Source organism: Fukomys damarensis, unplaced genomic scaffold, assembly GCF_012274545.1.
Source record: "Fukomys damarensis isolate Sample0158 unplaced genomic scaffold, DMR_v1.0_HiC HiC_scaffold_5, whole genome shotgun sequence".
Lineage (NCBI taxonomy): Eukaryota > Metazoa > Chordata > Mammalia > Rodentia > Bathyergidae > Fukomys > Fukomys damarensis.
In genome coordinates this window covers 54,886,395-54,892,840 of record NW_022900917.1, presented here as the reverse complement: position 1 = coordinate 54,892,840, position 6,446 = coordinate 54,886,395, and the positions used below count along the sequence as shown (strand labels likewise).

Genomic DNA, 6,446 nt, shown 5'->3' with positions numbered 1-6,446 from the left:
ATATATATATTTATATAGTTTAGTTATATAGTTATACATATATTTACAAAGATGGCGTGACATAAGGGAATTCAGTCCTAGAAATGCAAGCCCTTAAGAAGCAGCATTATGATAAACCCCTTCTTTAGAAAGGTATTATTTTTATTACTGATACCAGAGGCTAAATTATATTTTATGCTGCCTTCAAGTAATAGTTGAGGCAATAGAATGCAGAGACATCACAATGAATCCCACTTAATACAAATAACTAGACAGACCAACACTTCTACACACTGTTTCCTTTTTCTGATAGCCAATTAAATACAGGTTTAATACATAGCTTAACAACAAAGGGTCATACACTAAAGTCAACACATATACCTAGCATTTCAGTCTAAGCTTGTCCATGTACACAAGTGCAATCAATTTCAAGGTATAGCCTAACAGATGCCAGTTAGATAGTTTTCACAGATATTAAATCTCATCTTGCACACTGAAGTCATCATGCATACATGGCAAAGCCTGAGCTTTTATATTTGTGTTTATGCTTCATGTAACTTTTCAAACACTGAAATTGAATACTGAAACAAAAACAATAGCAAGTAGTGAATAAATGATTATAGCTCTTCATGTGTTCACTACTGCACACAAAATGCCAGCATTGAGTATTATTCACTGTCCCATTAAGAGGTCTGACACTAAACATCACCCCGGGGATGATGTTCATCATCCTCATAGGCTTCTCCGTTATAATCGCACCGTCTTTCCTGATTTGGATCAAAGTCCACCTGGTGGACTTGATCCATTTCATCCATCTCTTCTACTTCCTTCCTCATGGGTAGGAGTTTTTCCAGCAAAGAGAGTTTATCAGGAGAAAGAAAGCTATTTTCAGGAAAGTTTACCTTAAATTCGATGATTAGATGACCCTTTTCATTTGGTCTAAGATAAATTGGCATGCCTTCATTTAGTACACACTTGATGTCTTCATGCTTGACAGTCTGACCTGGATGAGAGGTAATGATTATGGTTTGGTTGTCAAGAGTGGATATTGGCTTCTAGAAGCCACACAGTGCTTCAACCAGCTGCACAGCCATACACGTGTAAAGGTCTTCTCCTCATCAAGTGAAAACAGCATGGTCCTTTTGATTTAACACAATGATAATATCTCTTGGCTCCAGTCCTGGTTCTTGGTCTCCTTCACCATGGAATGTTATCTTCTGATCATCTTTCATACCTTTGTCAATATGAACTTCTAGAATCTTCTTCTAGCTATCTTCTTCCGCTGCAGATTTTACATCTATCTTTAGGACTGATGCGTTCTCCATGGCACTCCATGCACACAAACTGAATTTGCTGAACCATTCCAGGTCCTATCTGATGAATTCTTATTGCATTCCAGTACCTCAGCAGTTGGGACAGCACTCCACAGCTCCTTTCTTACCACCTCAACCTTCACATTTGTCATAAATCACATTCTTTTGCAGAGCCAGTTTCCTTGTTGCACCATTATATAAATCTTTTAAAGTAACTGAGAGCTGATGTACCACATTTTTACCTCTCCTTTCTGCATCCTTCCTCCTCCTCCAAAAAACATATCAAAGATATCCATGGGGGAGCTCAAACCGCCACCTGCTCCAGCCTCCTTAATTGCCCGTTCTCCTTCGTCATATGATTCCATTTTCTTGGCATCAGAAAGAACTTCAGAAACTTGAGAAATCTGTTTAAACTTTTCTCCGTTTGGATTTTTATCAGGGTGGTACTTCAAAGCCAGTTTCCTATAAGCCTTCTTCAGTTCTTCTTGGGTGGCATTGGGTTTAACCCCCAAAACATCGTAGTGAGTGGTTCCTTTCACCATCTGCCAGGACCAGTGAGCAGGCTGGGCTGGAGCGAGGGGAGCGGGAAGGAACTCAAAGCAGTGCGCCGCTCGGGCAGCCTCTGCGCCTCCACCTCTCAGGGCCTAATTAAACACTGTAGAATGACTATAACTACAATAATTTCATGTTGGAGGCATAACATATAAAATATGTTAACTATGATAGCAGTAACCTAACATGTGAGATGAGAGGAGAACTAAAAGTTTTGTATGAGCTTGAAGTTAAATTGTTATCAGGTGGTAAGCTTAAATCTCACAGATACTCTTATATGAGAAACCCAAAATATAAATAAAGAGCAAAATGCAAGATAGATAATAGGGAATAGGGAGATCATTTTGCTTTGTTTTGTTCTGTATTGCAAAAAGTAAGGGGACCAAGAGAGGGAGGGGAGGGGAAAGGATGAAGAAAAAATGAAGATGTGTCTATGTAAGTACCAACTCCCTACGAAGAATGTAACCACCGTGTACTATACACGTGCACTGATTCAAAGCAGAAACTGAAAAAAACAAAAAACAAAGCTGTAAAATAGTTTCTGGAAACCTCATGGAAACCACAAAGGAAAAACTTGTAGTAGCTACACAAAAAAATTAAGAGAATGAAATAAAAATATGATACAAAAGTCTCGAAATCATAAGAATGGAGGAACTATGAAACAGTAATGAAATAACAAAATAGCTATAGTAAGCTCTTACCTCACAATAATTTATATTAGATGTAGATTGATTAAAGTTGGTGCGAAGACATAGAAAGAGTGGAAAAATGTTAAAATAATAGTGAAGTGGTGCCTATTGGAGGCTTCTTTAGCTTAAAGGATATAGTAGTCTGAAAGTAAAGTCATGGAAAAGATATTCCATGCAAATGGCTACCAAAAATAGCAGGAGTGATATACATATACAACACAAAACAGACATTCAGTCAAAAAGGGTGAAAAGAGATAAAAAAGGTCATTATATAATTTAAAGGGGTCAGTTCATGAAGAAGACACAACAGTTGTAAACATTTATGTACCTAAATATCAGAGCACCTAAACATATAAAGTAAATACTAATAGAACTAAAAGGAAGCCAGATGTGGTGGCAAATGTATGTAATCTCAGCAGACTGGGAAGCTGAAGCCAGAGGATCAAAAGTTTGAGCTAAGGCTGGCCACTTAGCAACTTAGTTAGATCCTATGTCAAAATAAAAAAGGCCTGGGCTTGTAGCTCAGTGTGAAGGCTGTGAGTTCAGTCCTCATTGTTACCCCCAAATCCCTGCAATGAGAAATAAACAGGAATTCAGTAGTAGTAGGAGGCTTTATTATCTCACCTCAATGCAGAATAATGACATATACAGAACATGTCATGAGGGGTCAGCCAAATGCATACTAACTTCAAAGGCACATAGAACAGTATCTAGGATAGACCACATGTTAGGCCTCAAAGCGAGTCTTAATCAATTAAGGAAGATTTAAATTATACCTAGTTTCTTTTTGATCACTTTAGTGTGAAACCAGATACCAGTAACAGGAAGAAAACTGAAAAATTCACAACTATGTGGAAATTAAACACATTTCTGAATGATCAGTGGATCGAAGATGGGAAATTTAAAATAAAAACTTGAACAACAATGTAAACATCATATCAAAACTTCTGAGAAAGCAGAAAAAGGAGCCATAAAGATTACAGTAAAAATAAATAAAAAGCATTGAAATAATAGAAAATATCAATGAAACAGTTGTTTTTTAAGAGAAACAAAACTGATTAACCATTATTTAGACTATTCAAGGAGAAAAATGAGATAACTCAAAGTTAAAGAAAGAGGAGACATTTCATTTAATACCACAGAAATACACAAGATTATAAAATACTATTTTGAACAATTATACCTTAACAAATAGGATAATTTAGAGGAAATGGGTAAATTTCTAGACGCATACAATCTACCAAAGCTGAATCAGGAAATTGGAAAGTGGCAAAAATCTGAAAACTTTTCCTCTAAGATCCTGTTACGGCTCATATCTAGATGTCCCTTAAAGCCTCATGATTCGTAGGTGGGACTTTTGAGTATGGCTGGATTATGAGTGTGTGATACTGTTTTATATGCATACTGGTAGTTCATAGATTGGTTTAGCATAGTTCTGAGTATGAATAATTAGGAAGGCCCAACCTGGGCATAGGTGGCACTAAACAATAGACTTGTAGTCTGAGTGGAATGAAAGGGAAAGGAATGCTCACAGATGGCTGCTACCATGCTATGGACTGCTTCTACTCTGCTGTGCCCCTCTGCCATAATGCCTTGCCTTGGAACCAGTCAATTATGGAGTAAAATCTCTATAAACTGTGAGCTAAAGTAGACCCTTCCTCACTTGTAAGTGTTGGATATTTTGTCCCAGAAATGAGAAAGTAACCGAGACAAATCTGGAGCAAACAGTGGTGTCCACTCTTGCCAGTGCTATTCAACATAGTTCTAGGAGTCACCGTCAGAACACTTAGGCAATAAAAGGCAATTGAAATAGGGAAGGGAGGAGGGGGTGAAGGGAGGGCAGGGGTATGGGGAAAAATGAGAACCAAGACCTGTCATGTAGAGGTAAAAGACCCCAATGATGAATGTAACTGTACTGTATACCTAAAATGTACCAATCAACTCAATGAGAAGAAAAAAGGCAATTGAATAAGAAGTAAAGTTGTCTCTGAAGAGGACATGGTCTTCTATATAGAAAGTCTTAAATAGGCCAGCACAAAAATGTTATAATTATTAAATTTGCAGAATGTAATATAATTATGAATTTCATATAATTATGAATTTGCAGAATATAAAATCAACATAAAAATCAGCATTTGAATACATGAAAATGAAATATCTGAAAAAAAGGTTAAATTCCAATTTATAATAGGACCAAAAACAGTAAAACACTTAGGAATAAATTTAACCAATGAAGTAAAAGATCTTTACACTGAAAGCTATGAGTCACTTATGAAAGAAATTAAATATGAACAAATGGAAAGATATCCCACATTCATGGGTCAGGAAAGTTAACTTTGTTAAAATGTGCATATCACCCAAAGCAATCTACAAATTCAATGAATCAAATTTTAAATGACATTTTTTACAGAAACAAATTCTAACGTTCTGTAATCACCAAAGACCTTGAAGAGATACACCAGTCTTGAGAAAGAATAAAGCTAGCTATATCACAGTTTTTTATTTCCCTATAGAATGAGGGAAAATATTTGCTAATATCTGATAAGTGGTTAGTAGCCAGAATAAATATATTAAGAACTCATTATGCAACTTCATAGCAAGAAGTCCAAATAATCCAATTAAATATGAGCAAAATAACTCAATAGACTTTTTCTAAAGAAAATTGACAATATATTCATGAAAAGAAGTCAGACATCACTAACCATTAGAGAAAAACAATTCTAAAACACATACTTCCTCATATCTATCAGGATGATATTATGGAAAAGACCAGAGACAGGTGTAGTGGCTCACACCTGTAATCCCAGCACTTGGGAGGTTGAGGCAGAAAGACTGACATGAGTTCAAGGTCAACTTGGGCTGCACTGTGAGTTCAAGGCTACCCTGAAGTACCTAATGAGACCCTGTCTCAAAAAACCAAATCCAAAACCAAAATAAAACGTAACTAAGAAATAAAGACAGGAGATAATCTATGCTGGTGAAGATGTGGAAAAGATGGAACCCTTGTATCTGATTTGTGGGAAGGTGAATTGGAACATGTAATTAATGGAAAGATTATAGAAGAACCTCAAAAATTAAAAATAAAACTGTATGATCCAACAATCTATTGGGTATGTATGTGAAAGAAATGAAATCAGTAATGCACTCCCATATTTATGGCAACATTATCACAGTAGTTAAAATGTGGAATCAATCTAAGTGTCAGTAGATAGATGGATAAACAAAATGTGGTATATAAGCACAATGCCATATTATTCAACCATTAAAAGAAGGAAATTTAGCCATGTGCAACAACATAGATGAAACTTGAGGGCAGTATGTTTTATGAAATAGGTCAGACACACAAGACCAAATACTATGTGACTTCATTATACGTAGAATCTTAAAAGTCAAATGCATAGAAACAGCGAGTTTAGTGGTATTTGTCAGCAGTCTGAGAGGTGGGAAAAATGGGAACTTGTTGGCCAAAGAGCAATTTTTAGGTAAGAGGAATAAATTCTGGAGATCTAATATACACCATGATTACTATAGTTAATAATACATGCTATGTGCTTGAAATTTGCTAAGGTAGTAGACATTACATCAATACATCACATTGTACACCTTAATATATAGGCATTACTCATTTGTCAATTATGTCTCAACAAAGCTAAGAAATAATGAAGTCATTTAAAAAATAAAAAGTTAGATAAAAGAAAGTACTCTTTAGAAACCCAATGCAGAATATACTGTGAGAAACAAATAATTACTTTTTGGAAGGGCTTTCTTTCTCAGAAGGGTTAAATATTACATAAAATTTTTTATTTACCTAAAATGTTAGGAATTTGTATTTTTTTGAAGTATCATCAATAGAGTATGGCATAGCTTATTTCTTTGTTTTTTTTTTTTCCTTTTTTCTTTTTTTTTTCTTTTT

At 35.4% G+C, this 6,446-nt stretch overlaps 1 protein-coding gene and 1 pseudogene across 1 annotated transcript in view; one reads left to right on the top strand and one right to left on the bottom strand.

Moving 5' to 3' along the window:
• Rp1 (RP1 axonemal microtubule associated) overlaps positions 1 to 6,446 on the top strand; it is a 285,043-nt gene that overhangs the window by 221,929 nt on the left and 56,668 nt on the right. The window lies entirely within an intron of this gene.
• Positions 663 to 1,834, bottom strand: LOC104853218 (annotated as a pseudogene).